Genomic DNA, 10,617 nt, shown 5'->3' with positions numbered 1-10,617 from the left:
GTAGTGGTTGGGTTTTGGGGATTTGTATATCTATATGTGTATATGTATGTATATGTATATATATATTATTCACAGGATATTGCTGCAAATTCTTAAGAGCATTTGTGATATGTGTATTTATTAACTTCATGACACCAGTCAAAGTTCAGCAAAGGTGATTCTTTGGTATGCAGCAAAACCTATGTTCACATACACAAAACAAACTAGTTCCTCTTCTGCCCTCATGCTGTTCCTCTCACTGTCACATCCAAGAGTTATTATCGATGCATACGTATAAAAAATATAATTGTATTCACACATACTTACAAATTTTTTAAGGTAGAAAAATGAATACAGTTCTGTCTATGTGATAATCATTCTTCCTATGACGTCATAGATGCACAGATATATTTGCTGTAAAAAACTAAAACCCCCGCCTTATAGCACAAAGAAAGAAGTCTAACATAAGGACCACATGTAGCTGGTATTATGGTTGGAAGCCACCATGAAATGAGCAGATTTAAAGAAGTTTTAAGTTGGATTTTCTCTAATTATTTAGAAAAAAAATCACTTTTCTATTTACTTTAGAAGAAAGAGAACTGTTACACAAGACAAAAATTGAGAATTGGGTTTCTTTGAAGGGGAGATTTCAGGAAGGAAGATTTTGAGACTACATATTTTGTTTTTACACTTCATAGTTAGGCCCCATATTTTTTGAATGGATAGATATGAAGCAGACACACAGAGTAAAATACAGCAGGAAAAATTGTAAAAGCCACATTCTTAGCAGGACAAAGAAATCAATATAAGCACTGTATAAACCCAGCCAGTAAGTTCTATTGTCAGAGATGGACAGCAGTAACAAAATTCTATGAAGATTACTTACTTGAAGTGTGACCAAGTCTCACTGTGAATTCCAAAAGCCATTATTGCCTTTGTATTCAACACACCTCCAAAATCTATCATCATTTTTTATAAAGCCAGGTTGTGCAGAAAATTATCTCAAATTCTTTGGAAATGGGAGAAAACAGTGATTCTTTTTAAATGCACAATCCGTTCCCTAAGACTCTCTAGCATCCGAATACATTAGTTCTGTCAGGCTACTTCCCTGATGCTGTATTCAGTAATTCTGACTGGTGGTCTTTTAAATTTAGGAGTATTGTATAAGCAAGACTATTGTATAAGCGTGTGTACTGCAGCTCCTGAAAACATTTACTATTGCTGCATCAAGATTTTTACATTTCGTGTTGATATCTTTATACTGTAAATACAAATCACTAGTGAGATACTGTGTCTTTCAGTTGCTCCTTGAACACAACAATGCTTCTGAAAAGAATGTGGATATTGAAGGAAGAAATAAAAATACTTGGCTTGGAGGTAACCTATAGTTTGGTTATGGTTAAGGATTCACACACAAGTGTACATATATACAGAAGTATCCATGTTTTTATAGAAGGTGTTGCAATAGGTGCCATAAAAACATTCTGAACCAACAAGATGATTTATTGGAATGTTTAATTGATAAAGAGCATTTCAATATCATTGGCTACAGCATGTTGCAGAAGACAATTAAAAATTGACAGTAGCAAGTAATAGAGCACTGAATAACCAGGGCATAAAAGATGAGTAAGTCCAGTGTCAGCCTAGCTTTATTCTTTCCTTATTCTGTCAGTATTCTCTTTGGCTCAGAAACTCATTTATTACAGGGTGACATACCAAAGAGTAATGCAAAAGGCTGCAGGTGATGACAAATCCCTTAATTTTTTTATTTCATATTTTTCCTGTGATATACAACAGCTGATTTTCCCAAGTCAGGTATCACGGTCTTCAGGGACCATAGAACACTCACAGGTCCTTTAGAAGAGCTGCCTCACTCTCCAGTTTCTGCCTGGGAATTGGAAGTTCTTCCACAACATCCAGAACAGCTGCACCCCAAACATCCTACAACAGTTACATCAATCTAGAAGAGAAAAACCACTTTAAATTAGCCCTGCTGAGCTGCACCACTTTCAAGGGAGCTCTGGTTCTAATAAAAGCCATCAGACAAGAAATTTGTTGCTCTGTGTCTTCTGCAATCAAATGCTATCATTTCACATTGACAGCAGAGAAGGGGTTAGTAGCCTCTTTAAAGAAAATCAAACAGACATCCCTTGAGTAGTATGTGAAAGCAAAATTGAGGGTTGGGTTGTTGTCTGCAGCAGATGCTTGTTTCAACAATTCCAGCAGTGGGAAAGAAAAAATGGGACTCTGAGCCCAAACCAGAGCCTCACAACAACTACGGAACAGCTGCTTCAGCATTCCTACTCCTACTGTCATCTTAATTTGTCAACTTCAGTCTTTATTTCAGCATGATTAAATCCTGAGTGCCTTCTCTAAGTGACAGAGTGACAGGCCGACTTGGAAATCAGAGCCTAACATGGGAAGTAGCATTATTCAAAGTGGACACCTGCAAGGACACACCTTAGGACAGAACTGCACCCCGGTTTTTCAGACCCCACTGTCTGAGCATAACACTCACTTATTCAGCCCCATGTTATGCCTTCCCTATTCCCAACAAAACACATTGGCATTCCATGTACCTGCAATGCACATGTCTGATAATTCTGTCATGGCATAAGACCGCAAAACAAGAGAAAAATAACCTGAGATTGGGAGGTTGTCTCTGCTTAATGGGAGACATCCCCTAGAGCAGCTCAGTGCCCTGCAACCTGCTTTGGCACCTGGCATTAAAAATTGGCATTATTGTAAACTCAATGTGATGGATGTGAACCTAGCTGAGAGTTGATTCCAACTCATGACCGAGAGACATAATGAAGTGTGATTTTTGCCACAGTATATTCAGTAGAGTATGTGTGTTTATGTTCATCATGACTGTTTGTCAGAAAGATGCAGGAAATCATAGGTGTGCAGCTGTTCTATGACCTTCATACTTGGCCACAACGGTGGGGATAACAGTGAGATCATGAGAAACTGCACTGCCCACAAGTAAACAATTACCAATCTAGCATAAAGCCAGTTGTTTTTCTAAGGGTATAAAAGCAGGACCCCCTTGTAGCCGAATCCAAAGCCTCCCCTATGGGTGTACGCACTGCACAGGAATTTTCCCAATTACCTCAGACTCCTGACTCCAGGGCTTCCCAGCTTGAAGTGTGGGCCTGGATGAGGATTCGGTGGTAACTGGTGATATATTTCTTCTTAATCTCTGTTCTGTCTATGCAGCAGTGACGTGATGCATTGCTAATTTTCCTCTGTGCTATATGTATATATCTGACTTGCTTTATTGTACTTATTTACTATAGATAGATAGATAGATAGATAGATAGATAGATAGATAGATAGATACCTGAATCGTTAGTGTGCTTTTTTGCTTTGGTGTGCGTGTTACACTGCTATGTGTGATCATTTTTTTGAATACCCTGCCTGTTAGCAGGACACTCAGCTATATAGCTCTATTCACAGGATTCAGAAAAGCAAACTATATGCCAAAAGCCCTAGTTTGTAGTTACTTTGCACATACTTGTTAATGGGACCTTTATTTTTTAAGTGAAAGGAGTTTAAAACAGATTGAGCTGATCCCTCAGCCCCATAGGTACCATGTGTTGGATTAGGAGATAACTGGTTTTGAGCTCTAAGAGCCAGATAAATAAAATCTATATCCCCTTATTCCCAAACCAAAAGGAGGCATGCAGTTTAAAAAATATTATAAAGTATGCTTTAATGGACTATTAACAGAGGCATAGCGTAACTGTGTGGCAAACAGCCTTTACTTTCTATCACTAAATACTGCATTAATGACCAATTAAAGAATCCCCTGAACTAGCGCATTTGCTGATAGAGTTAAGCTTTTAAACCATATTTTATAAAACTAAGTTGTTATCTTGTAGCACATTGGAGAATATTTTGCAGCAGAAGGATCTGTACCAGTAGCAATAACAAGACAGTAAAGTCCACAGCCATTCACCCAGATACACTTCAAGCTGTGGGTAACAGGGGCACCACACTGCCGGCTGCTGGGGGGGCTATCTGTTATAAAGAAGGAACTGAAATAACTTTCAGTGAGTGCAATAAAAGACACTGCCCTTTCCAAAGCCTTGCTTCACTTCATAACTATGGATATTACTTAACATCTATGCCCATATGCTTCGTCTTGAGACTATGGGTGATTCCAGGGTATATTGTCAATTATTGCCCAGGTGAAGGGAAACAGGATGGACATCAAACTTTAGAAGTAGGACACAGAGACCCATCCACCTCTCCACTAAACAGTGGCAGCCTCAGCCTCAGCTGGAAACCTGATCCATCTGCCCTTTGGCCAGTTTATCCCTAACTGTCACAGATTAACAAAGAAAGAGGAAAGCAAAAGGAAAAATGCAGCCCCTTTTAAAAACAAAAGAACTATCAAGGCTTTTGCACCACACCTCTTGCTAAAAGTCCCAGCACTAAGGCCCTGGGGCTACAGACTTCTGCAGACCAAGTTTCTGATGGGAAGACAGCCTACTTTCATGACTCAGAATAAGCCTGGAGTAGTGGTTCACACTAAGGCCCACACCACTGAGGTCTCTGGCTTAGCTACTACAGCTTCATATCTTGTTGCTATAATCAACAATGTGACATCAGTTCCCCTTAATAGCAGTGTACAGTGAAAGTAATTCAAATCATTTAAAAGAGCAGCAGTAACGGAATGTCATAAAATGCCCTTTTAGCCTATATTTTTACAGAAATTATATTCTTTTCAGAGACCAATCACTACTTTATAGAACTGAGCTTTTAATACTATTGCAAGGTTTTTTAGTGTAATGAATGGAACTTTTGAGACTTCATTTTAGACTACAGAATACCCCTTTATAGATAAAAAAATCATAAGGCATCACTCTAAGGATATACTTGAATCAGTGTCCACACTCAGGAACCTGGGACATTTCAACCCATAAGCTTTTTCTGGTGATGTATATAATGATGCATATAGTCTGTAAAAAGGTGCTCTGAACATAGTCAGTCAGACATGTAACAGCTTATTCACTGCTCTTTAAATCCTTAAATGAAATCAACTTCTCTTTCACACTTCCATGCTGCAGTATAAGAAGCTCATGATTTCACAGAGATGTACTGCAACTTGTTCCTGGTTGCCTGTGGGGACTGGAAAATTTCCCATTTGTGAGCCAGAATGGTAAACTGAGGCAGGAGATTTAGGCCTTGCAAGTCATATCAGAGCTACAGCCATCCCTGGTGATGCTATGGTTCAAGTAAAATACTGCTCATCTGGCTTTTAATGCCTGTGCAACTTACAAACGGTTTCTGTTTTGCATTCTTGGACCTCATCTGTATATGGAGCTGAATCATGCTAAGCTATTGGTAGTCCACAGAATATATTTCTCCCTGACCTGAACTACAATTTGCTCTGCAAAGTGAAAGTTTGTTAAGCTTTGTAACATGCTAATGCATTTATTGACTTTTGCCTAGCGTTGAACTTTCCAGATTTACTCACACCTAAGAACCGATCATTTGCTTTTACACTGAATAAGGCCTTGTCACAATGTCTTTTGCTCGCAGAGGCACACAAAGTGCTAGCAGGCACTGTGAGGCACTTAAGCACAGTGAGAAGCACAATATTGTGAACTGCTGATCCTCTTCTGTCGTTGTGGATCTTTCCCAACAGTATCTCCTGAGACACGGAGGACTTTCCAGCCTTTCACATTTTCTAAATGGCTAGTCTGTTTGTTTGCCTTAATTTGAAATAAAAGACGTCTAACTGAAATACAAGGTTATTCTTTGTGTGTCAAAGACATAACAAGGAGCCTTTCACATTCTCAGGGAGGTTAACAGAGAGGATAACGCGTACCAGCACTCCAGATTGTTTATGATCTCTTTGGAGCATCTTCTGTGAATATACTTTTATTATTCTACAAAGACACATACTTCCTACCTACTTCTTGCGCAGCCTTATTCCAGAGCTAAACTTCTTAACAAGATCCCTTTGTGTAAAATGTCCTCCCTTTCACAGGGATGGGGAGAGCCACACAAAGTATGTGCTACTTCATATTGCATCCCCAGACATCTGATCCTTTAAGTAAATTCCTCACTGCCTTTCATTCTGCATGAGCGTTCTTAATAAAGTAAGCTACACATTTTCTACAATTTGGAATGAGAATCTTAAATAAATGGTCTAAATAAACAAAACACAATTTTTATGAAAGTGGGAACTGGAAGCAAATATACCAGGCCAAACAGTCTTCTGATGCTGTTCATTTTGTTTCAGTCAGGATTTAGCAATGCTCTCAGCAGCATTTTGGCTCAATATTTGCAGGTGTTATTTCAGTATTGTTGAGCCATGTTGAGCCAAGGCTATTCTGATCTGTGAACTGCACTTGTTACTCATTTATCCCTTTCTCAGCACAGATTGTCAATCATGCCAAACTTCTATCATTTTACTATGTCCAGAACTGATTCACTGGTGGTACAAATCTTGTACTGAGATTTACACTAGCCTTACCCAAAAATAAAAAATTTGGTCTATCATAGTACCACAGAAGGGTTTGGGTTGGAAGGGACCTTATAGATTATCTAGCCCCAAACCCCGTGCCATGGGCAGGGACACCTCACATTAGACCAGGTTGCTTAAAGCCCTATCCAACCTGGCCTTGAACACTACCAGGGATGCCACAGCCACAGCTTCTCCGGGCAACCTGTGCCAGTTTCTCACCACCCTCACCATAAAAAATTCCTCCTTATGTCAGTTGTAAACCTGCCCTTTTGAGTTTAAAGCTGTTGCCCCTTGTCCTGTCAGTACAAGTCCTGATGAAAAAAAATATCTGTCTTTCTTAGAGTTCCCTTTGTGTATTAAAAGGCCACAGTAAGATATCCCTGGAGCCTTCACCAGGTTGAATAATGCAGAATGTCTCAGCTTTTCTCCACAGGAGAGGTCCTCTGCCCTCTGATCACTTTTGTGGCCCTCCTCTGGACCTGCTTCAACAGGTCTATGTCTTTCTTGTGCTGGGGAGTCCAGATCTGGAAGCAGTGCTCCAGGTGGGGTCTCACAAGAGCATCATTTCACACACAACCAATACATTTATTTTTCTTTTTGTCAGTTTAACATCTTGAAAGCAATACCCATGGAAGAATTATAGAACCAGTTTCATATTGTGTTAAGTCAGTCACATTTCAGTGTATATGTAAAGCCACAGGAATCAACATGATCAGAACACAAAACTCCATAAAAAGAAGTGTACCCGATATTGAGCTATATATGATAACTTTTAAAACTTGACTATTTGTGGCTGATTTTTGGGATGCATTGCATCACAGGTGAAGAAAATAGGTTGGGTTTTTGGTTTTTTTTTTTTCATTCAGGCACAGTTCAGATCACCTGCCAACCACTAAAGAGAGATCAAACCAAGTAAATTTGGCAGAGAGCTAGTATAAGAATCACAGACTTGGTTGTGTCTCTGTACCAACCGTAGTAGGGACAGAAGCAATATCCAGCTCATGGTATGACATATGTACATTTGTTTATTCTGCAAAAGAATGCTAACGGTTTGCTGATAATACAGTGGATTATTTTCTACTTACTAAAATGTACACTCAACTACCTGTTAAAGGTTCTGACTAATGCTGTCAAACAAGCAGTTTGCTTTCAAAGTAATGCTGTAATTAAAACCAGTGCTAGAGGGCATTCGGAACACAATGGGACTGCTTTTCCAATTGCAACAGAGATGTAAAGAGGTAACTGAATGAAGAATTTTGTTCCTCTGCAGTTATCATTACAACATGGATCAATTAAATTACACATTGGGGGTACACTGTGTGGCTGTGCATGCAAAGTGAGAGTTTACTCACATTTAACTGACATAGATGTCAGTCATAGGTGTAACCTATAACATATATAACACCTATAACACACCTATAACACATAGGTGCGTTCTGCCATGCTCCTTGCTCTAGACACATTTTGCTACATCCCTTATTGTGATATCAGTAGTCATGGAACCACAAAAATAAGCATTACTCCTCCTGCATGAGGAAGGCAGGGAAGCAAGGCAGAGGTCTACCTCTTTAAATGATTCTAACTCATATATCAATAGGTAAAACAGCTACTCAAAATTAACATCTTCATCTAGTCTTGCCCTTTTAAGGTTTTTCTTCCATTTCTCTTTAGTTTTACACAACTTAATTTCAAAGCCTTCCAATATATCTATACCTACTTGCCAGCTGTCACCCAACATTTACCTTCCACATACTTCTCTATTAACTTGGCCTAGTGCTTCCTCCAGATGTCACAGAGCACATAGCTCTGCTGTCAGTGTCCATCACCCTTTCTCTTGCCACATGATCACAGGACCCCTCATGCCACCAGAACAACGTCCTGTCTTACCTCACACTACTTCACATCACCAGCCAGATTTATAGAATTGAAGACAAGCTTCCATTCCACGTGAGGAAAGAGCAGGTACAGTTTGTGTGGCTAAGTAAAAAACCTCCAGACAAAACCTTTCATTTCAGTCCTGATACAGGGACCAGACCTGACATACAATACTGAGTACAGGGACATCTGGTGAAGCACAGTCACAACTGAGACAAGCATTAAAACCTGCCCAGCACTAAGACTGTTTTCACAACAAAAATGTGTCCAAAAGCAATGTGATTGAGGCTGCCCTGACAGGGAAGGGAAGCCATGAGCCAGTGTGATCCTATGGTGGTAGGGCAGTGCAAGCTAAGAACTACGTTTACTGGCTTTCATACTTCTTTATTTCCAGTTTGCCCAGCTACTAAACCCAGCACCAGGGTCTGAAAGTTTCATACAGTTTGTTTCAAGTTCAAAAACTAGTGCTCACTAAGGAAGAACATTTATTCAGTTATACAGCAGCAAGAGTTTGTTACTACTATCCCTAGTTTTAGCAGTATGTCTCTCAAATGTCTTCAGTTTACATAATGGAACCAAAACAAAGAATCAGTCTCAGATTTGCTCATTGTGTTATAAATTCTAAGCAGTTTAATGGCAGTTTCTCTTACAATAGCTTAGCAAACTTTCAACTTTTCTTACATGATTTCTTCACATCTTTTTTGTAATTAACCTGTTTGTACACACATTCAATTTTTGCTTTTTACGCATTGTGAATTCAAATTTTCTGCATTTTAGAAACTGCACAGCATTTGTTTTTGTCAAATCAAATACATATTTATTCCTTAACCACCAAAAAAAAACCCCAAAAAACAACAAAACAAAAAAACCCCAAAAAACATTTTCAGAAGCTACCATCTCTTCTGTGTATCTCTTTGCATCTCTCTGATCATGCTCCTCCAACCATTCAGTAATCCATCAGCAATTATAACTTCTTAGCTTCTTTAGCCTAAAAGGGACCAATTTATCACAGACTGTCAGGAATCCTGGTTTTAAATTATCAAGAGTCCAATTACCGACAGGAATGGGGATACCTCTTTCCAAGTGACTGATTTAGTGTGAAACCTTGTAACATTTCACTTTTTAATTATGTACATCCTTATCAAATAAAAAAAGGTTCACCCTCATTTTATTTTCTACCTAGAGAATGAAATACAGCAAACATTAATCATGCACCAATGTACCGCCAGACCTAGTAACACTTGCATCATACTTTGACAACTTCTAATCAATCAGTGTATGATGTCTTTTATTCCTGTTTCTTTCCGAACAGTTCCTTGAATGTCAAAAATAGACTTACACTTTTTACTTCAAAATATCCCTGGGCTCATTTAAAAATATTAAAATAGTTGCAAGTTGGAAAAAAAAACCATGATTAAACAGAAACAGGGAAAAAATATGAAAATACCAAGTGTCAGCTGATACAGGGGCAAGGCTGTCAACACAAATCATTTATATCCACTAGAATTACTAATTAAATAAGGATGCGCCAAACCTGACTTACTTAATTCTTTCATGCCGTGCTTAGAGGTGGTATTGCCATGGAAAGACCCTATCACTGACAACTGACAGTAGTTCCCTGGGATAGGGTACCTTCCTGATCTACAGTTTCCTCACCTGGGATAAAGCACTCCTTACTTTGCCAAGCAGGAACAGAGGGAGCACAAAAAGACAGCTTTCTCTTTTTAGACCAGGCCTGGTTTAGATGGTGGCTAGGGACTTTTAAACTACAAACTAAAGAGTACTCTAGCAACTGCTTTTACTAAATCAAAGACAAATGCTAGGAGATGCAGTAGAGACAACTCACTAGAAGAAGAATTGAAAGCAGCGTTCTTTGAAAAGACTGACAAAAAATCTTACAATTCTCTCCCTACACGCACAAACTCAGATAAGACCAGTACTTCCATTTTACAGCATCTTTAAGTGCCTCAGGAGAATTCATACCACACCAAGAAAAGCCCTACTTTCAAACACTGCAATTATTGACCCATCTTGGAAGTGCTGAGATAAGAGAAATAAATCAGGACTCTCAGCAACCCCTTGCTGAAATTCCTCCTACTAATCTGATGACTGGAAGTGGCATTTTTCTGTCCACCATAGCTCAATACCCTCGTTGCATCTTTCAGGGATACAGCTTGGAAGGGTAGAACTATTGCATGGATCAGTCAAACAAATCTTGGGTAACTAGCTCATTCAGCACATGCTCCAGTTTTCCCAGCATTCTTGCATCCCCCTCACATGAA

The sequence above is a fragment of the Psittacula echo genome, assembly GCF_963264785.1.
Source record: "Psittacula echo genome assembly, chromosome: Z".
In the NCBI taxonomy this organism is placed as follows: domain Eukaryota; kingdom Metazoa; phylum Chordata; class Aves; order Psittaciformes; family Psittacidae; genus Psittacula; species Psittacula echo.
Note: the sequence above shows the minus strand (reverse complement) of the source record.